The sequence below is a fragment of the Egretta garzetta genome, unplaced genomic scaffold (assembly GCF_000687185.1).
Source record: "Egretta garzetta isolate BGI_Z169 unplaced genomic scaffold, ASM68718v1 scaffold151, whole genome shotgun sequence".
NCBI classification, from domain to species: Eukaryota; Metazoa; Chordata; class Aves; order Pelecaniformes; family Ardeidae; genus Egretta; species Egretta garzetta.
The window spans coordinates 4,866,209-4,889,527 of NW_009258615.1; positions in this window are offsets into that span (position 1 = coordinate 4,866,209).

Here is a 23,319-nt window from a genome sequence, read left to right on the forward strand (position 1 = left end):
ACAAACTAGTGCAGAGATGGAATGGGAGAACTGCTAGCCATAGAAAGTTTTGGGCTGAGTTACTGTTTCATTTTTATTTTATTTTATTCTATCCGAATCACTTGCCTGCATACCTGTACAAGAAAATGCAGTAAAGTAAAAGGGGGGTTTTAAAGCGGCTGGAAGGGGTGACTGCTCTAAATCCTTTGGAAAGGAATGGGAATTTTCAAATGGATTTAGGCAGGCTTTGAATCAGACCTTATCACAGAAGATGGGACCAAGACAGTTCAAAGCAGAAACTCCTCCACACATTTCCACCTTTTTTTGATTTTCACACTACTTGGGCTTCCCCAGCTTTCCCCCGTGAATGGAACAGGGATAAAGTGCTGAGACTGCATCAGCTATCACCATTTTGGATATCTTTGTTCCCGAGAAATTTAGTATTTGCTGAACATCCTTTGCCCTGGGGCACCGGTCAGTCTCATAATTATTTTGTAAGTGGGTAGCAGTGAAGATTCATACCTCCTCCCCAAAAGAGCTATGACTGTACCTTCATTACTTTGTGCCAATCAACAGATAAGACAAGTTTGCTACTTTCATGTTTGTCCCTAATGGATCCCTACCATCGTAAAAGTCCCTGACAATCTGACACAATTAAACATTATTTGTTGTCTCTGCTCTGTTGAACTCCACATGCAGAACAGCAAGCCAGGGCAATACATTTAAGCGAAAGCATTGAAAGGACTGTGTAGGATTTGCACTGAAATAGAGACTGCACCAGAGTGCACCTCTCCCTTTTGCCCACTGCAGGCTCCCCCTTCCTCTCTGAGGAACAAAGAACCAAGTAAAAATGGGAAACTGTCTGAACAGAATATTATTTTAATTTATGTTGCAAGTTGCTATGTAAAAAAACCCTCTGCAAAACCAGCAAACCAACACCAAAGAGCACTTCATCATAATATTATTACCAATTTATTAAACCGAGATTGCATAGACTGGAGAAATGAGTGTGACACATCCCCAGGGGTTTTCTGGAGGTAGACCTCCAGCTGTTTCATTCTCACATGCACTCTTGTTTACAAAGAGACGGAAAAATGTTTGTGCTTCAGTTCAATGCAACACAATTGTACATTGTTTGCAGGTTTTCTTTAAGGCAGGGCAGGAGCGTGCACAGCAAGCTGGAGACATACACTTTGGGGAGATGGGGCTACCTACCTTCTTCCAGGGAGCGTGGGGGGGACACACGGTGGTTGTTAATTTGTACCCTGGGCAATGCTATAAATTGAAGCATTGCTGACAATTCCTGCCCAGTAAACATGCTCAATTTCATCTCCTGTAAAAAGGCGAGCAGGCACTAAATAGCAACACATTTTGATTTTCATTTAGCCACTTTAATGATAGGTGATGTTAGCGGAAAAGCTCATTTATCTTCAGATTTATTTTATACGAGATAAAAGGCCTTGCCAATTTTTTAAAATTCATTTACACAAGTGAATAAATCTTCTGAAACAATAACTGGGAAAGTCATATTTCTTTAACTTTGCTAAAATCTGAAAATGCTGATCTTGGAGTGAAATAGACGGCACTGGCATTTTAATCAAGAATATAAAGACTCCTCTTCTAAATAAGAGGCACGGCTTTACTTCAGAAAAAAATATCTCTGATTCAGAGAACAGCCTTTTTTATGCATTTTGTCAAAAATCTCTGACAAATCAGGAGAGACACGTGCAATTTTTATATCACCTTCATTTTTAGATCAGTCCCAATGTGAAGGCTACCTAAAAATAGACCGAACCTAACCTTTCAAATATCTATACTGCTGCATACCAGGAACGCAAGCTTTCAGTGCCTCTCATGGCTTTCAGAGCCTTGTGCTGTGCCTGTCTCCTCCTCTAGCACATTATCCCATGATACATATCGCGCCCAGGCACGAGACGAGCTGCAAGTTGCAACGGGCAGCGCGTTGCAATATGCAATACGTGTTCGTTCAGGACGCGCACCAAGATCATCAAAACCAGCCTTCCCTTTTGGCTGTTTGAGTTCGCCACAAAAAGGACACCGGCAACATTGAACCCAGTAAGCGAGGATGTGAAAAAGAAGCTGTGCCGGCTGACCCAGCAGCTCTGCTCAGAAAAAGCAAGCTGTCTGCTTTGCAACGTACCACTCTTAAAAATATGAAGGGGAACAATAAGCTCTTTTGTCTTATTGTTTGCTACAGTGCTTGCAGACATACTTCTACCCATTTAAAGATGAGACTTTCCAGCAGTGCACTGAACTCTGAGTGACTGGTGTAGAATTACAAGACGGCAGAATACGCGGTAACTATTTCTTTGCATTACACCTTCTAAATTGTGATTCTTCTTGGCCTTAACAGTACAGGTCAAATTCATCCCAAGCACAATCCCAGCAACTGCAGGTCAGTGGTACCTGAAAAATCAATAGCAGTTAAGCTGATGAAGTTATAACAAGGGCGATTTTGGCCCAGGCTGTACAAACACTTACTTTTACTGTATATATTCTTCACTGGGTGTTACGCTCCAGTGAATATATTTCCATGTTCTCTACTGCTAAACACTCTGCTTAGCAACTCCTGAAGCCACACCAGGAGGTGGAACAGGAGAAATCTGTACTAAACCGGGTTGTGGGGCTGCCCTGGAGGCTTTGAGTGACTGTGACTTTTGCTTACACGAAATAGAAAATCACCCTTGTACCAGTTGTTTGCTAGCTACTCCTAGCAGGAACGAGCTCGAAAGGACTTGCTTTTCTTTGTTTACAGTCATGCTCTGCTCCGACAGAGTCAAAAGTTTATCAAGGCATTTTACTCCGTCAAAAAATGAACAAAATAACTTAAACTGATCAAACAAGGAAACAAAGCAGCATCAGACTAAATGAGTTCTTTCAAAGAATTTTGGATGGAAAATGTCTTACCTGCTGACAGGGAGGCAAAAAATAGCAAACAAAGGCATAGGAATAAAAACTATTCAATAAAATATCGATTTCATTATCACCACCTATTCAACTTAATTTTCTTGGCATCCATATCCCTAATGCAGGTTTGTGATAGATCGTACAATCACTTTTTAATTAAGCCCTACTGTGCTTTGTATTAAGAACAAGGCAGTAGACATTACGGCACAATATATCTACCAAAATATTTAATGCTTATCCTTTTCATTTTGGTATTTAAAAGTTGTTCTCTTAGGAGGTGGTATCAGTATTTAACAACATTCTTGACAGCAAGTATAAAAACCGAAAAGCTTCATACTTAATCTAGCCATGTCAAAACTGAAACCCCTTAAAATAATTGCTTTCTGAATATATGGTATTTCCATTGCATTATTTTATTATTACCCAGCTTTCAACATCTTAAGATGCAAAACTTGCTCCCTCTCCTACATACTGATGAGATACAAAGTGGCACGAGGATAGAAAACTGACATTTGACCAATACAGTTGAAGGGTACATGAAACAGATGTTATAGTGTTACAAGAGATACTTAATGAGAAGCTGTGGAGGACTGGAAGCTTCCTGAGGTGGTAGTATTTTCTCTGGTTCTTAGGTCTCTTTTGCTATATCGCAGCTCCGCTGCTTGCGATGGGGCAGATCCTGTAAAAGAACAGCAGCTCTTCTTCCAGTAGAGTACTGGCACTTTTCAGAGGGCAACATTCACCATTCACTTTAATTACTAAAATGTACCCACCTTCTTCTTCCAAGGAAGAAAAGACTGTTGTTGCATATATAATGTGGTTTTAGTTTTTAATGCCAGAAATGAATCAGTAAACATAGTTACATTATGGTATACTATTTCTTATTCTGTACCCATAGTAACCAAATTAATCTCAAGGCACTGCTGGCATTAATTCAATCTGAAGCTCATACTTTGGATTTCACATAGGTGCCTTCATCCTATTCTTCTTCTCAACTAATAAAATGTTAATATATGGCAATGTATTTATTTCTGGTTCAGTTCAAGTTGAGGAGTGCGGTACTTCTTTGCAGAAACCTAATTAATATCAATCATATATTACAACACTGCGTGGTTTAGTATACAAAAAAAAAAAATGGCACTAGCACGTGAGGATGAAACAGATGACCCAAGAACCAGCTGTAACTCCTCTGTCTCTAGGATAGGGGTGGCCAGTTTTTCCTTACCCTTCAATCTCCATTTTAAAAAAATCCATAACATATGGCTGAGAACTACACTAAACAGATCACATATCCTAAAAAAATGAGAGGAAGGAAATCTTGGTAGCGTAAGATACTGATAGCTCCCTCTCTACCACCGTGAGTTGGGTGTGCACTGGCAATAAGCTAGATCCCGCAGCAATACAGCAGTGCTGTCTTCAGCAATACCAACTGGTGTGGTTTTTCCACTGGGACCTACCAGCCCCCAGCCCAAAAAAATCCAGTTGTTAGCAAAAACATATCGCCACAGCCCAGGAATTGCACTTGAACTGCTCAGGAGACATAAGCAGCTGTGGTGTGGCCATCCTACTCTAGACCACAGCAAAAAGAAATGCAGTTCTTTCCTCAGGGCTTATTTTGGATAACCTGAGACCCCAGGCACACAACTAACCCAAAGTCTCAAAATATGCTCTAGTCCCCATAGTTAGAGAGGTTTTGCAGTAAGGTTCAGGAGCAGGGCACGTTTCTTGGAGCCTTTTTTTCCCAGCTGCTTGCAGTCCCATTGATTCCCAGGAGCACTAGCATCCCCAAGTATTTTGGTGCTTTCAAAATGCCCACCTATGAGAAATTACTGCACTGAACCACACCCAGCTTGATCCAACCACTGCCAGAGGAGTAGGGCCAGATTCTGTCATCCTTATTCACCACGTGCAACAAACACTCCCACCAAAAGGGTCAGCTGGAGTGAGGAGTTAAGGCAGTGCTTCTGGATGAGCAGAGGGAGTGTGCTTGAGCTGTGGCTCACCAGGTGAAGACCCCTCCTCCAAAAAGAAGCACCATTATGCCAGCACTGCTCTGCAAGGGAGCTCAGGTCTCAAGCCGCGCTTGGGTCATACAGCTGCAGCAAAGCTTGACTTTGACTCACAAATATCCCATGTTCTGGCACAAGTCACAGGGACGTTTGAGCAAGTGCGCTGCCTGGTTGCACTGGGAGCCCCATGCCCACCACTGCAGGACGCAGAAGACTCAGCAGGTCCCTCCAGCAGGCACATCACTCAAGGCTGTATGAAGAGATGCACAAGCCCAGGACTTTGCAAAAGGACCCTGACCCATCTCAAACAAGCCTGCATGCCCGAGGACCACATCGAACAGCTGGGGTTCACAGAGCCCTCCTGATCATTTCAGGATCTGCCTCCGTAACAGAGCAGTAAAGCTCTCAGGGGTCCTGGTATGCCCCTGGGCATTCACATTGGGCTCCCTCTGGTCTTGAGCACTGCTGTATATTGCATCCAAGGGCACGATATAGTCCTTCACTTTCACCAACTGCTACAGAATAAGAATTCCTAGAATGGCTCAAACACATACTAGTTCAAATCTGGGTACTTTCAGACTTCTTCTTTTCTATTCCAAATTATGTGCTTTGCCAGCTTCAAAAAAACAGATGGAAAATACGTCCCTAAATGTGCACCCTTGTGATCATTCCAAAAGGAAAGCAGCACCAAGTAGCTTAAAACGTTTGCTAGAAAAAGTCTTTTCCATATCATGCAAATAGCAGACAAAAATAACTGCTAGGCAATTGATATACATACAAATATTGGTTATTTTAAACAGTAATTTGTTATTGAGGACATCTCACTGAAATATTATAATATTCAATTTCCTCTGCATTTGCATGGAAAAGGAGCTGGAGAGCGCATGATCATTCATTTAACTATTACATAAATACGTCTATCATAAGATCACAGGGCTTTCAAGCCAGAGTTCAAACACATGTTTAATGCATGAGAGTATGATGAAGAAACTTGTGAACTCACGGGTCTCATAGCCCAATCTCAATCAGATACGGGCTTGGTGTAAATATGTACAGTATCATGTGCTTTCTAATAGCGCTGTGTCTCCGGGGAGCAGCCTGACATCAGCAAAGAGACAGGTGGTTCCCTTTCCAACCCAGGAGGGGAAAAAAAAGGAGTTAAGACACTGTGTAAATATAGCAATATTTTTTCCTCGGTGTTTTGCTACGGTTTTCATCCCTTAATGAAACTTCAGTGCATGAACAATTCTCATAACATCTTTGCTACAAATCAGCGAGTGGATGTCACGTCCTAAGATATTTATAACCCTAAAGGTAGTGGTAAGTGATACCGTTTGGCAGCCTTGGTTTAGAAGTGCTGAAGATTTCTGCCTTTTGGTTTGCTAAGAAAGGAGTTCCAAGAAGCCACAAAACCCAGTTTCCTTGCTCTAAATGTATCCCTTTCCTTCGGCAGGTCACTGCTACTAATAATGCCCGTAAGAATGACAAACACAGTCAATCACAGGCACAGGGCAGGTCACAACTGCTTTCAGCTAGCTCGACTTTGTAAACTCCCAACAGTGTGAGATATGCTAAACCCTGCACAAACCACAGTCGTTTGATTTTGAATCTCACATTACAAGAATTCACACATACACTAACCTGCCTATAGAAGAACCCAATTCGGCCTTTCTTTCCTATCTGTACACAGATACTTTTTTTTACACAGTGACAGCCACTGCCTCTTAAACCATTTTCTTTTGTTGCATTTCCTTAGAAACACAAATCTTGTTCCTTGGCAGCAGTTGCTGTAAGTGCTGTACCACATGCCCAAACTAGTTCTCACTCACAGCTTTAATTCACAGTAAGTGGCACGAAAGGAGGTCAACACTTCTCAGAAACCACTTTCAGTTCTTTGCTGCTTCAGTATCTATTCTATACAGCCATCCGCCCTGACAGAAAGTTGTTTCTCATATTGCGTCTCTTGCCTTTCTATTATTGTCATCTTTATGGAACGGGCTGCAGAATATATGATGGAATAAAAGAAGATTATTCCTGGAATCACATTCCTGGTCCCCCTTTTGTAATATTCTAAAAATATAAGTAAAAAAAAAAATTAAATTAATACTTTCACCAACAAAACCAAAATGCCCCTTGAAAGTTTTTTTTTTTCCATGCAGAGACTGTATATAAATGGCATCTTGCAACTCAGTGTCAATCACTATGTCTTACTTTCAGTTCAATTTGCTTGCTTACAGAAAGATTATTTTTTTTATCAACCCCACCAACACATCATGGAGGTTGAAAATCAAACAGCCTGCTTTTTGCCGTGATGCATCACTGGCAAGAGGAATGGCCTGGCTGACAATATTTTGCTGTCACATTTGCCTCTACAGCTTCACTGCCTTCTCAGTGATCAATGAAAACAGATTTTGACCTCATCTATTTCATTTCAGACCATATTCTGCCCTGAGACACACGAGTACAACCTATCATAGTTATAGTGGCAATTGGGGCAGAATTTGTTCCTTTCCTGACAATTCAATATGTGATTCATGAACCAGAATTGAATCCAGCTCTCCTCTCCTAGAGCTCCTCTGGTTCTTTGGCATTAGCATCGGTAAAAAAGCAGCAAAGATGAATTTATGTCGGTCGTATCAGCAGAACTGGCTGGGTAGTCAATACTCAGGCTGCTCAGCAAGATGCAACCAGACCAGAAGTTAGTTACTGTATTTTATTTACACAGCCTATTCTGCAGCCTGTTTTCTTTCTTCACTTATCCCGCTGTTGTTTAACTAATGGGGATCATAAGACCTGGAAAAACACCTCCCAGTCTTGAACATTTCTAATTGGCTTCATAAAGCAAAGAGAAAAAAAGATAATCCTCTCCACAACCATCACCTTAAAAAACACAAACCCGTACCACTAGGTGTGGAGTACCTGCTGTATTCACAGGGTATGCAGTTGCAGGCAATAACCGGACGATCAAGTTCCCAATAATCCCCAAGACAATGGACCACTTTTGAAAATACAGACTCCATTTATATTCAGACATCCCTCCATGGGCCAACACCTGCATGCATTCTTTCATACAAGTCACTGCACAGCAGAGGCAAGAACATTTTGCTGTACCAGGTACAAAACGGGCACAAAGGAACGCCGCCAGAGATATGCAGTGATCGGCTGAACAACGTATGCTGTGGGGCACTCTCTGTGCACGACCTACAGAAGGAGGCCAGTCTGTTCGAGACTTTGGCACTTCAGAGCCAACACCAGGAGCTCGTGTTTTGAACTCTGGAGGTCCCCAGTGTCTCACTTGAGATGACAGGCATTCCGTGCATATATTATATCGTGATTTTCTGCAGGACTGAGTTCCCAAGTAGAGACAAGGTTGACATCACTTTGAAAACCTCATCCAAGACATCTAATGAACTGCATACAGGAGACTAATTTACAGTAGATTTGGCGTACGGTAAAAATAAACTCCTTAATATAACAAAAGCACTAATCAACATATTGCATGTTAGGTCTGCAAAGCGCCAATCAGCTGATGAAGAGGAGTAATACTAGGTGGTTCCAGTTCCCTCAGTTACTTAACTATTTATATCAATGGAAGTTAGTGTCTAGTGAACCACACGTGCAAATGCAGACAAAGGATCTGAGCCAAGATTTACGTTCAGATTTGAAGGTAAGAGGAGAAAAAACTATTCCAACGATAAAACAACAATACAGCTCAGGACCTCTGAATCCTGCTGCATATTGCTACTGTACTGGTTATGAGAAAACTTCTTTTTTTACAAGCAAATTATTTTCACTTCCCTTTCATTCCCTTACCGTTTAAGACAAATGCATTCAAAGAAAACACAGAGCTGGATCCTGCTCTTCTGCAACCCCATCAACAACCACCTTGCCACAGATTCCAGCAAAGCAGGATTTACCCTTTCCTGCAGGCCATGCTCTGAGCCTTTAATTCAACCTTATTCACCAACTAGCTCGGTGAGATGAGCTATGGTTCCAAGTACTACCCATTCCAAGCAAAGGGTCTACAAACACTCTCTTGCTCAGTATTGCCAGACCAAAGATAGGAATAATTTGTGGAACATTTCCAAAGGCCCAGAGAGAAACTGAGTATCTTCTGCGGGGTTTACCTGGAGTGACAGACCTTTCTGGGTTTGAAAACCTTCCTTGTAATGAAATAAATACAAGAACTCCCTTCTCTTCCTTTCTTTTGTAGGTAGCATGACCTAAAAAAGGATTTGCAAAGAAGCTTGGAGAGGGGAGAGAGCTCATGTGTTTACTGGATTTTTGTTTATTCTCTGCAGTTATTTCAGAGAGTTTTTCAGAATTTTCCAAGATCTGTGAATCTTACAAGGTCCATCTTTTCCAAGTGCAATGTGTCTAGTTTCAATTTCTTTTACTTCTTGGTATATTTATTACACTTATTACAAACTATCTGAATGCCCACACAGTGCTTTAAACGAGGCTGCAAATATCCCCTGGATTACCATCAGCAAAAATCTTCTCCTCCTAAAAGGAAGCAAAAGCCAGCGTGACTTTTTGATCTACTATTTGCTATTTTGTAAAACTGCAAGAAAACTTCTGCCTCGAGGGCTGAGCCCTGCTCCTTCGGCGGCGAACGAGACCAAGAGGGTCTGTGCACCACACCAGCGCCGTGCTTGGAGGCAGCTCGCGAGAGGGACGAGCCTGCCAGAAGTGCTGATTCACTGCAGCGACCGAAGAGGTTGCTTAGTAGCTAAGCTGGGGGGGGGGAGAGAGACGGCATTAGAGAGGGGGGCACCTGGATCGGTGCAAATAAATAAATGGGAGGGAATGCCAAAGTTGTTGCAGAGACTGGATCCCTGAGATTGCGGCCTAATACACGTGTGTAGGTTCGTTTATTGGAACAAAACCTGTTAATGCGGCTCTAGCCATAGGGGGAAAAAATACTTGCAAATGCACAGAAGTCATGTAAATCACAACTGCTGCTCTATTTTACAAGAAATTTTCCCCATTAATTAATTTCATGACTTAGAGCAAATGTGCATGGTTGGAAACAGGGGACCCTGCTGATATCAATCTAATGGCATAGGATACTTTTGTTTTTCTCTCTGAGATATATAGCAGATGTACTCCCTGGCTCAAATCCAGGTGCGGACTAGGTGCTTTTGTGGCTAAAGCACTGCCTTCTAACCTGGTTAAGCCTACTAGTAACTTTTTCTGGTCTGGAGTTGAAACATATCACATGGAAAAAAACCCCAGGATTTTAAAATCCGAATTCTCAGAGCTATCACATTTATAATTAGAACTATCTGAACGAATGGCATTAGTGTGAGGTAGGAACATATCACAGAGGGCCAAGCAGACAAACTAAACTATTTCTCACCCTTAAAAAGGGGATTCTTCCAAGTAGAAATGTCAGTAGAGTCACAAGGGCTCTGTGCAAAAGTAGCACCTCTTCATCCTCATACCTAGTAAAGTCCTGCACTGCTGCCTAACTTAGCCCAGCAGACCACACCACCCACCAAAGTCCTGACAACAGCCCCGGCTCCCCATGCTATACCCAGATACCCCTCCAAGTATAAAACGACTTTTCTGGAGGTGCGGGTTGTTTTGGAGATACCTGTAACACCCCAAAACCATACATGAAGATCGGCTCTGTTGATATTGCACATAAAAAGAGATGCCCCACACTGAAAAAAATGAGGTTTGATAAAACAGTTTGTCACAGAATCACCAGATGCAGAGCTGCTTGCAAGTGTAACCTTTTTATGTGCTGATGAAAGTATTTTTCAGGTTGTCTGCCCCCATACTAGAGAATGAGAAGAAGGAAGGAGAGAAGGAAGGGAAAGAAGGAAGGGAAAGAAGGAGGGCGGGAGGAAAGGAGGAAGGGAGAGTACACTATTGTAGCTACTGAATCAGCGCACAAACCAGCAGCAAACAAAATGAGCACGGCTGTAAGGAGCCTGGCAGCACCAGCAAGTTCAGTGGAATAACAAAAAAGAGCCTGGACAACGAGAGAAACCCAGAATGCAGATACTAACATTTTTTTTTTTCCCTGGAAGAGTATTTATGATACCAGATTTTGGTTGTCTCTTAGTACCCACACCTGGCTAAATACAAATGAAATTAATTTTACAGCTGCAATCTTTCCACATTTTGCACATGGTGATTTGCTGAAAGAAACCCTATCACGAGGTGTCAAAAAGGAACATAAAACATAACATGCAATATTCTTTGAGACATCAACCGTAATTATATGAAACCTAACAAAGCTGCTCCAGGGAGAGGTGGATGGAGTTGCACAGCAGGGTGCTTAGCCCCTCATGCAGAAGGCAAAGCTCGATCCAGGTGAGTACAGTGGGAAGGCCACAGGGGCTCACAGATATCAAATAATAATAGTAATATGTCTCTTCCTTCTGCCATCCGGTCACTGAAATCAGTGTGAAAGCGGCATGGAGGTGGAAATGCTATAGTCACGGATTAGGCTGGAGCTTTCTACATGACCTGGAATGACAGGCATCGTCCCTCATCCCTCTTACTTCCACAAGACAACCCTCATTCCTCTTATGTCCTGAACTAATCACTGGTCTTGATTTACTAGCGTAGTATGGCCAGTCCTCATTCCAACATATTTATTTTTTCTTGAAAATCAGTAGGGACTGTGTCCATAACGTAGACCTGGCATTACTGCACACCAGTGGCTAGCACTGTGTCAGTGCTGTGTGAAAAGAAGAGACGGTGATACTCTTCCAATAGAATACGAAAATTTCAGAATTTTCTCAGACTATTTCTGAGAAACAAGGTGTGTTACTTATTTCAGAGTTAGGGTAAAAGTAGTTTACCTGCTCACAGTCATTACCCTCCTTACCCCATGCCCAGAATCCAGCAAAGTTTCCTGCTTTAGTGCTTAGGAGAATGAAAAATAGTGCTGTCCTTTAGTCTCTCCCTTACACCTATAAAAACACATCTCCGGGACAGTAATATTTTCCCTGTTGCTTTCTGCTGGTGTGGGTTGTATTATTAATGTATTTGGCTCACCTTCCAGGAGCCAGGCATGCCCACAACAGGAGGGGAGCCCTCCAAACCAGTCACGGTTGTGCATCAGGTCCTTTACAACACAAAATCCACAATTTCATAAACCAGGTCGGTGCTAAAGAAAAATCACTTTTCTTGGTAGTAAAAGGGCAATTTGCTTTCTGGTATTTTACCTGGCCCCATATTATCACAAGCGTGATAAATTAATGGCTATAACTGTGTTATAGCATCAAAAGGTCCAAATTTTTTAGATTTTGCCCTTCTTTGAAACTACTAGGCTGTACACCGGCATTAACACTTGGAAAGATATTGCCCCTTGGAGAAAGCAAACTAGTATACCAGCTTTCCTGGGTAAACTAGGGGTAAACTATGAAATGTGAACAGATGTCTTTCAAAGCATGAAGAATGACAACCAATTTTTACAAATACGCTTAAGAAAACTCTTTGTAAGGGGTTTTTTTTGCTTTGGTTTTCGGTATTAACACTTGGGCTTGCACCTGATATTAATCCCTCCCATATTTCTCAGCTCTTGTGTAGAAAACACAGCACAGTCCTACAGCTGCGGCATTTTGAAGTCTGCACAACATGCTGTACATGCCATTGCTTGACATTTTATTGACAACAAAGGCCTGCAGCACGGCAGCGTTTTTAGAGATGGGATTAACATAATGAACTCCATCTCCATGGGTTTTTCATGGCATTTCTTTATATGTAAGAGCGAAAAAAGACCCAAACCAGAAACAAACATTTTTTCTACTCTTTTAGGACACACTCCCCTGTGAAATAATGGGATTGTACTGTCCTAAAGGAGAGAAAAGTCGAGTAAAGGAGCATATTTGTACTTGGGAGGACAATGTAACTGCTGAAGAACTAGGGAAAAAAAAGATACTGACATTTCTACGACGCAAGAAGAGCCCAAGTGTGGGGCCTGCACTAGTGCGACATTGCAGTTGATAGTGTAAGCTCCATCATGAGACAGTGACATGAACACCACTGAGCCTTCTACACGGGATCTCCTACTGCCCAGGGACAGGCTGAAACCGTCCATTTGCAGCAATGCAAAACATCAAGGTTTCATAATCCTAAAAATACATGAACAAAATCCAGCAGCTTTTGCTTAATCACAGTCCCAAGTCAAATGGTCTCTGTGCCTGGGCAGCACTCACAAACACAGCCACTAAACTCAGCCTAGGTTTGCCAGACGCCCAGCTCACGTTTGCAGAATGGTCCTAAGCGCAGGGAAGAGAGCAGTGCCCTGAGCAGGAATCAGCAATTTCGTCTGCAGTGCTCCGATCACCGCCTCTTAAAGCTTCAAGAAAACTCTTCAATGAAAAAGGGCTTGGCAGAGTTTCCATCTGTTCTCGGCTGGACTCGCTAGCCAAGTCTGAAGCACACAGAGCTCTGCTTTAATTCTTTTCCTGGTATGTAAGTAAAATATCTCCACAACGTTAATTTTTTTACTCAGTGAAATAGAGCAATCATACAGCCATCAGTCCAGCCTAAATGTAGCTGCTACAAAATGAAGTTTAGATTATTAAGAATTACAGTTTCTGCTTTTTGTGAATTTCCTCTCGTTCCTTCTGGTCTGTCCCTTTCTGAAGTCCTGCATCCCAGTCTGCCTTTTTGTAGCCTTCTACAATCACTTAAAAAACTACCTAGGTACCTACATCAGTAGCTTATTCAGACCCTTTTGAGGATGGCAATAGAAGAAAACATCAATTTGGTATGATCTCAAGCAACAATTTAATGAAATTAATGTTGCAAAGGTGCCTTAGTGAGAGATCCAAGAACCAAGCCGTAAAAAAATCACAGTGGCCACCAACTGCAGCAATAAGCTGTCTGCAACTGAATTGTTTGCTTTAGGTTAACACATTATATCCACTTAGAAATTAAAGGTGCAAACTCAACATGCCAACTGCTTACAAAAATGGGGAAAATGTCCCTGGTCGCTGGGGAAGTAGAGGCTATCTGGAACCTCTCCTTGAAGTCCTGGTAACTTGCAGAATCGTAACTCAATTTCTCTGGGAAGCTCTGAGGTGCTTTCTGAAAACCAAACACATTTGTAGCCCACGTCCAATCCCTCATCCCTGGTTCACAACCTTTGCTTAAGGAAGACAAGTAATCTACGCTGCAGAAGGAGGCTGCGCTCATTTTCCTGACGTACTTCTCTGTGACCCAAGCCCGCCGTTATATAAGAGTGGGAAGCATGGACAATTCATTCTTAATGCTAGCTCAGTCCTGGCCTCTCCTGGGCACTGGCTGAAAATAATACTAAACCATGCTGAATCATTTACAGTAGCTTTATGACGTGGATTATCATTCAGAGAGGACTGACCTGACCCCATCACACTCGTTCAATGCAGCAACACAGACTGGACTCCAACCAGAGTTTCACGAACACCACCCACATTGGCACCAACACAAATCATGCATTCATGTAGGAGGCTTGCACATAGAATAAAGTTGCTTTAAATGTATCCTTGTATTAAACCTTCAGTAATTGCCATGTCCTTGCCTCTTCTGTCGGCATAGGCAGTGCTTTAAAACTGTAAGCTGCCCAGACATATATGCAGTTTTTTATTTCAAGCAGCTTCCCCACTCTTATTTTCAGAAGGATGCTAGCCATTATGAGAAAATATTTTGTTAATTAATGCTTCCAGCAGTCGCACAGATTTCTAATGCTTTTGCTAAAATAATGGTCCTTTATTCTGCTTCTTCCTCCAGACACAGATTCTGGTCACACGGCATGGGAACAATTTACCTCCTCTTGGACACATGAGGTCCTGTGCCACAGCACAATGCAAAAATGTGAGCTTCTCAGTCACGCAGGACCTGGTCATATGGCTGCCCACTGAATTCCTTCTCTTTCCACCATCATAAAAGGGAGTACAAGATGCTGTTGCCATTTATATTCCACTGATTACACAAGCTATTTTCATGGCAGGACTCTGCTGCTGCATTCCATCTCTCAGGCTGAACAGATTGAGCTTTTTTAGTGGATTCTGTTAAAATGGATGTTGGTTCCGATAGGACAAATTCATCAGGTGGGGAGCTTTTACAATGAGTCATTTTAAGGTAATCTTTGTACACATCCTTTTCAAATAGCTTGAACTCTTTGAACGATAAAAGAGCGCAAAAACAATAGCGGCTGTGAGTGGAGAAGAAATGTTTGAAAAGCTGGTTTTGTTAAATGTTAACCCAGAAAACTAAACTCTGTCTGATTTTAGATTGGATTTTTCTACGCGTGTCCCCATCCTTACCGATTTCTTTCTACAGCTGTGCTTTAAACTAAGGGAAACAAAGGTTTTAATTGCAGGCCACTTTCATTTTTACTCATGAGCTGTCATTATCAATCGTTTATGTTTTCTAGTGAACTCCTACACTAAATAAAAAGAGAATATAAGAATAAATCTTTTAAAAGGAATCAATTTGCTGCATATCAATCCCTGCAGGCCATGTGCTCGTAAGTCAATAGTTTAAATTGAAAACATCTGATCAAGGTAATACACCTGTTAAAGGAGCATAAAATTCCAAACCCAATGGTAAAATATAAAGATTATGAAGCCTCTTAAAGGAGCCATCAAAGTAAACTATTACACAGATACATCTGCTTCACACCAGCACCCGTTCCATCAGTGCCACTCACGATAAATGAGCATTAGGACAAACATTTCATAGAGCCTCTGCAGAAAATAGGTTTTTCTGAATGTGAGTAATTCAGCTCAAGAAAAGAAGAAAGTAATGGTTTAGCCTTCCATGCACTTTCTAATCAAGGATCTCCAAGCAATGCAAAATATTAATGATCCGAGCTCATCACAAATCTGTGTGTTAGCAATTTATCAGTTATGTTTTACAGATGGAGCAACTATGATACACGTAGGCAGGGTGAACTGACTGGCATGCCTGAGCACACTGAGAGCTGGGCTCAAGTACCGACCAAAGCTCACAGGGGAATAGGTACTATCGCCGTTACTATGACTGTTACTATTACACAGTTCACTCACTTGTTCTCGATTCCCACCCCGGTGGCTCTACCTTTCACAGTTTTCCTGGAGGAGGAAGCAAAGCCTCACACCAGCACGGCCATCCTTGAGCTTTTGCAGTCGTCCCCCCGCCCCGAAGCAATACAAATCCCACATGGATGTTCTCTGCCAACATACTCACTTGTGCATGTGCTGTTGGGAGAACCGAGGAGGGGGTGTGTGTGTTTCTCTTTTGTTTCCCTCTTTCTTCTTCTTTTTTTCTTTTTTTTTTTTTTAATTTAAACAAAGAATGCTCAGGGCCCCATCTGAGGGATTTTTGATGCCCCTTCCAAAAGCTTCTGGGCCTTTCGAGTCTCAGTTGTTATTAGTCTCAACCACGTTTTGTAGTCCTTAATCTTTGTGATCGCAGCTGGGTTTGGCCCAGAGTTTAAAATGGAGTCAAAGGGTTGGTACCAACTGTGTGTTCCTGCTCCAGACTTTCTCGACCTTTCTCCCTCATCTTTTTTTTCCTGAGGCTGGGCTTTTGCAGACACGAGAGGAAGAGAAATATGGTCGCATGTATAGGGCCAGGGGAGGGGCATGATTACTTCTACACACACCTTTCTGTTGGGCTTCCTCACGGTTCCTGACCAAGCCAGTGGCCAAACCTCCTCTGGCTTCGCAGCCCCAGGAAAGGCTTTCACACCCCTGATAAGGCAGGTTTCACACTCCCACATCTTCCCTTCATGTGAAGGGAAGCCGATCCCAATGCCTAATCTTCCTGTCACCCTGCTCCCTGCCCATGGATGCTGCCGGGGGGGTGGGGAACAGGGTGGGCTTCAGGCAGCCCCTGAGGGGAGAAGGGTGAGCGGCTCCCGCCCAGCCGGCGGGTGGCCCCGCGTGAGGGGACAGCCACGGCCCCGTCCCACTGGCGTCTACTTTTCGCTTCAGAGGTCGCTGGTGTAACGTTACCCACCGGGTTACCACAGGAGTAATGCTACTCATGTGACCAGAGTTTCCAGGAGTGGAATTTAAATTCTTCGCACCTTTGACGTTACCTCATGAGGGAGAGGCGCCCCTGCCCCGGCCCCCTCAGCCTGCCCGAGGCTGCAGGCCTGGGGCTGGCACGCCGCGCTTCACCGGGAGCCCAGGCTTTTTCACCCGGCGTCCTCACACGCGGCATTTAACGCTTCTGTCAAAACGGTTTAACAGTCAGGGCCACTGTCACGCTTTATATAACGCTGCATTTTTGGCATTGTTTTCGAAATGCCCCGTGCAGGTGTCAGCCCGTTTAAAGGGTACAATATGTGTGCTCGCCTCGCCTTCCCCGTCAGCGCGCGAATTGTTACCTCTCGGAAAGTATCGCCTTGGCACTGCTGACATTTATGTAGAACAGTGAGGTCTATTTTGCCAGCTATGACTTCAGCGCCATTCTCAATAACTTTAAAGATCAACCATAACAAAACAAAAAGGCTTCTCAATTTTATTGGCACGTGCTGCCACAAGAAATACGAAATACGGGCACCTGTCACAACTGATCCCTTTTTTTTTTTTTTTTTTTAAAGAAAAAGGAGAAAAAAATCAAATGAAATAAAAAAAAAAGCAACCATAGCCTGCAGAACTGCTCTGAACTGTGAGGCCACATTAAAACAGAGGAATGATTAAAAAATAGTCTTGTCTGAAATATGGCACCCAGGGTAGGCTCGGTGACGGCGCGCTGCCGGGCAGGGCAGGGTGTCGCTGACGGGGCGGCAGCGCTGCCCTGGAAGGAATGGGTTAATATTAGCCACGTGTTCTACTCAGTGATGCCTTAAATAATCATCACATGGCTCCTGTAATCTGTTCCATGCTGTCAGCACCGGGTTAGTCATAATAATATCAGATAAGAGCTGTTCAAAGTGACATACTAACCAACATGAGAGCCACATGACTTTCTGGCTGCATGGCTGCCCTTCACCTGAACTTTGGCTTAGATAGTTCCACGCCCGCGCGAGGCGCGCTGGCGTCACAGGCCGCCCCCCGCACCTGCGGTGGGAGACCCCCGGCCCCCCCACGCACCCCGCAGCCCGTCCTCTGCAGCGAGGAGGTGCGGCTGCCGGGGTGACAGCTGCCCTGGGCCAAACGGGGGAGTGGAGAGGCAGGGGAGAGGCAGGGCAGGAGGAGGGAGCCTAGCTGGGGAGCCGGAGCGGGGCAAGGGCAGGGGAGAGAGAGGTACGTGGAGGGGAGCGGGTGCCGGGAGGAAAGGCAGCAAGGCTGGGAGGATCTGTGGCAGGGATGGCAAAAAGTGGCAAACTGCAGTGGTCAAAAGGAAATAGAAACAGAGAAATCTGTGCGAGGAATTGAGCTTAAAAAAAAAAATAGAAAGACAGAATTGGTTGTTGCAGGCCTTGAGAGACACCAAACCCAACGAAAATATAAGAAAAGTCAAGAGGTCCAGCTACAGATGCCGAGGCTATTCTGAACCCACTCACAAGGTGCCCATGGCCAGCCCCAGAGACAGGGAACAACCTTCTCTGTACCCTGTGAACCACAACTCATACCCACCACTTAGAGGCCAGGTCAGCCCAGGGGGAGTTAATGTCATCTCCCCATAGAGCTGTCTGCTATTTTATACTTCTTTTTATTTATTTTTTTTTTTTAGGCAGGGGAGCTGCCTTTTTTGTTTGTGGGTGTAAAGCTTCCTGAACAATGGTGCCTTGCTGTTCCAGGATGCTAAATAGATACAAATAATTAATAACACCAAGCGCAATCCAGCAGCAGGCTATGAGCTGGCACTGAGCAAACCAGGGAAATGGTACAAATACCCCGTTTAAAGAAGAGGTGAGGGGAAATCTCTTGCAAGAGATGTGAAGACATCCTTCTTGACAAGGATCATGTTACCCTGCCAGAGCTCCAGCGGTAGAAGACTGCTCATGTCCTACGGCTCCGCTCTTGGGCTCTACAAGGGCGCGCCTCAGCGATACGCAAAGCGCCGTGTGCCAGCTGCGTGGTGCGGAGCAGCTCTCCGGAGAAGGCAAGGGGGTCGGCTGGACCGCCAAGAAATGAGAAGAGCTGTGCAAGGCTAGTGCGGAGTATCAGCTCGGGGAGAGGGCAAGGGGAGGAAAAGGAAATGCAGAAAGGGACTGCTGCGTGAAGGAAGGGGATTCAAGGGAAAAAAAGGAAAACGAGTGAAACAAAGGCAAAAAATATGAAAGGGACACACAGCATTAGAGGGAAGTTAAAAGAAAATGGAAAAAAGTGACAAAATTTATTTTGCTTTTCCTGAATTATCTCTGTCCTTATAAACTGCAGCATGCTCCATCTGTACCTCCTAAACCAGCAAGTTTTGCCCCCTGAGGAGGAAATCTGGATTTTGAATCTTACTGCTAAGTGTCCGGTGAGTGTTAATCCCTGTAATGTTAAACTGCCACTGGGCACCTAACATAACCCCATATTAGCCCCCCCATTAAGCCAAAAAGGACGGTGTCAAACAAGCTCGGTGAAGCCAGGGCATTCAAAACAAGAGGGAGAAAAGGGCAAGTGTTTGGTACCCATCTGCCAGCAGTCAGCTTGGGCCGGCTGCAGAGGCTGCGCGCCCAGACCCTGTCCTGAAGACAACGGAAAGGGGCAGCTGGATCAGGCCCTGGCTTGCCAAAATCTGTCTCTCACTCACTCAGCAAGACACCCTCAGCAAAGAGAGACAAACTGCACAACAGAAGGACATTCCTTCCCTGGCACTTGTGGGTCTCTTGGGTATTACATTAATACCTGCTCTCTTGGGTATTACAGCGAAGGAAGAGAGGAGAGGGGTGCTCACATTAAGACTTACATTCTGGGTTGCCTACGGTCCTGCGTAAACAGGCACCGCTTGGCTCAGTTAAAACCTGAATTGCTTTATGGACATACCTGCCTCGTTCTCTTCACTGCACAGGGAACCAAAAACAACCATGCTTTTAAGTCCGTAAATTAATAAATCTAGGAGCATAAATTTGTTTCCTAAAATTAGGTGGCCCCAGTTCCTGCATTGTTCTTGTGAAGAATCACCTCTAGGATATAGTCTGGATACTGCGGGGAAACTACCTGGTGTCATCTCAGTAGCCAGCACCCTTTTTTCCTACCTAACTGCAGTCTGAGCGTGTTTTCTCTTCTACTGATGCATGTCAAAACTGATGTTACACAACAGTGAAATGGCTGGAAACAGCTCCCTGCTTTTTTAAGACCTATAACCCTAAGCAAGGGCTCTGGGATGCGCTCCATCTCCCTCCATGAGAGGCGGAAGGTATGTTAGCCCTCTCCTCTTACTGAGCTGTGCAGAATTTTGTTCCAAACGACGCCATTTATTATTCATTATTATTTAATGGGACCAAAGAATGCAATATGTGTAACCAAGAAATATGCCAAGTAATGTTCTTTCCTTTAATGGCTAGATCAAAGGGAAGTTTATGAGGCTGGTGCTGGCTCAGCCAGTAGTGGTATTTGCCCCAGATCCGCTGCAGCACACCTTGCTCAAGCACGCTGTTTTAAAAACTTTACAGTCGGGGACCAAAAGGTGTGCTAGGCATCTTAAGTTCACTTGCCTTCATGAGCTTTTTTTCCCCTTTCCAAATAAATGGTTTTGGAAGACATTTCTCTAAGCCAACTTGCAGTAAGTGCTTAACATAGCATCTCGGGTACTCAAAAAGCAAACAGTCCTTGGAGAACACTCTTCCTTCTCTCGCTGTAAATGCATGCAGTGGGTGATGGAAAGGCTCTTAGACCTGCCAGAAAAGGGATGATTTTCTGATTTTTCTCCTTTAGTCACCACCTGCTTTATCAACAACCAGATATCCCCCCCTCCCCTCCCCGCCTCGCCCCAGTAAGATTTGTAAATGTCTCTGGAAAAGTTGTAAAACTAGCTCTAGCAGGATATGCATTCACACTAATGCTGAAGACTCTCAACTGTGATAATTTAGCAGATCATTAATCCCACTCTCTAAAGGAGGCTGTAAAGCAGAACTAAATATGCAAATCCTCTTGTGCTTTAAACTTGCATCTGTCTGTCCGTCCATCCAACTATCTATCTATTGTAGCGGAATTCTCCTAAGATCACGCTGTATTCTAATCCATTAATGTAGCTCAACTGGAGCATACAAGATTAAATTAAAAAAAAAAAAAAAAAAGAAGATGTAAAAATAACGTGGAGGCCTCAGTACGGTGGGCAATCTTGCAGACTTTATGATCTCCCGCACACGTGCAGAAAGGGGGTGCGCACAGCACTGGGGGTTAGTAAATTAGCCTTTTATCACCACCCACTGACATTCAAGCACCGATTACTGTAAGGCACAAGTGCAAATGAGGTGGGTGGCCTCTTTCTAGTCCACTGCACTGCACTGCAACGCAATCTGGCATTACCTCCAATTCCTATTCAGGACAGCGAACGCTGTGGTATCAGGGGGTTTGGGTATTCTGGCATGGCTGCAGGTGGTATGCTTGCGCAGTAACTACCCGCACAGTGCCTGGGGCTAGACATTTTGCTCACATGAGCAATAAACTCTCTCAATCAAACGTAACTAAGTGTATGATTTACCATTTGCGGCTATTCTAGCGTGGAACTATTCCTGCTTTAACTTAGATTCTTTTAGGTTTTTCTTCTGGCTTTAAATCAGAATCTTAAATGAACATTTAAAAATGTAATGATCTTTGCTCCTTAAAAATTGCAGTATCAACGTCTGTGGGGCACCTTCACAGCGAGCACTGCAGTGATTTTTAAGATGCAGCACAAATGATAGAGTGCTAACAAATGTGAAGTAACATTGCGGGTGAGAACTCAACAAGCAGTCCTGGACCCTACCATACGTATGCAAAGTCCAGGTGGAAGGCGTGTCCCCCATCTCCCAAGCAGTTCTGCAGAGGAAAATAAGGCAAAAAGAATATGTGAAGCTCACGGAACCTAACACAGTGGAAAATACCAGTTCCTGCTTGAACCACAGGAGCTCTGGAAGGCAAGAGATGCCTTATTTCTGTTCAGGGGAAAAAGGGGCACTGTGCAGATGGGGAAGACCCAGCTTCAGCAGTTTGTGTCAGGGAATAACAGATTTATTCTTAGTTGGAAAGCCCTGTGGGGAGTTTCAGCAATCTTAAGTCTGGAACTAACACTATCTCTCCAGCAGCCACAGGACTCCACTCCTGTCTGGAAGTGCAGCTGATGCTCCCATATGGGATTTAGCTGCTGGCAGAGAAACTCTCTGATTTGCTACAGAAATCTCCGCTCTCCTCCCTCAGTCACTTCAGCGTACTGGGAGGAGAGCTACTCATCTAGGGAGACCTAATGGGCCGTGTCTGCCTCTTACACCTTTAAAATCTTCCTATTCCCTCACTGAAAAGCTCATGCCCAGAATCTTCCTCCGAGAGGCTTGTGGTGTAAGGGACTACTTGGGCTTACAGAAGGTTTCTTTCTAAGGACGACTTCTGGCTTCCCATTGCCCCAGTAGAAACTGGCACGGTCCTACATGGAGCTCACTGCTGGACTTTGCGCATCAGAATCCAACAGGATGATGCTGAGACCTGTGGATACACCCTGTGCCTTGAACATGGTGGAAACTACCTACACATGCCATGGGGCATTTGTGTGCGTGTGTAGGCACATGAGAACTTGCATACTTTCTTGTATATACTCAGAAACCTGCACGCACTCCAGAAACCAAGCAACATCATCTGAAATTTCATCTAGACTTTGTCCTTCTCTCCAGCCTGCTACAGGTAATTTCTTCTTCTCACTGTCCACGCCAAGATCCCCTCGGCCCAGCTCAGCTATTTGGGCTTGACCAGGAGCACGATTTGCTGTGCCCACTGGATGGTCCAGTGACCACTGGGTGATGGGAGCAGAGCAATCGTTTCATGTCAGACAAATAAGACAACACAAGCAACTGCTTTACAGGGGCCTATAAAAGTACACAAACAAATGTGGATAGCTGTTGTTTCTGCTACTGAAACCAGAGATGAAAGCAGTACACAAGCACTGGCCTTTGGCATATTGACACTTCCATCTAGTGCAGGGGGACTTGCCTTTTGGTGGAGGTGTTTGATGGGACAGCAGAAGAAAAAATGCGTAAATAGATTTATACATACCTATAAACACACACAAGAGGTGCAGCTAGATTCATGAGTAAGAACAGGGATAGTAGAAGCAAGCACGATAATTAGTTTTGAAATTAATTTGAAGATAGAACATGACAATAATGCTAAACCAGCTCCTTAACCTCCGCTCCTAACATGGCTATTCTCTTCCAGTAATCCCGTGTCTCACAGGTAAGGAAGCACTGGGTTTTGTCACCAGCACTGATGTGTTAGCTCACACATACACACTAAGACAAAAATAGTATTTGTTTACTAAATACTTTGTACCTCAAACATTTCAAAACCAAGGGGGAGGGGGGAGGAAGGAAGGGAAGGGAAGGGAAGGGAAGGGA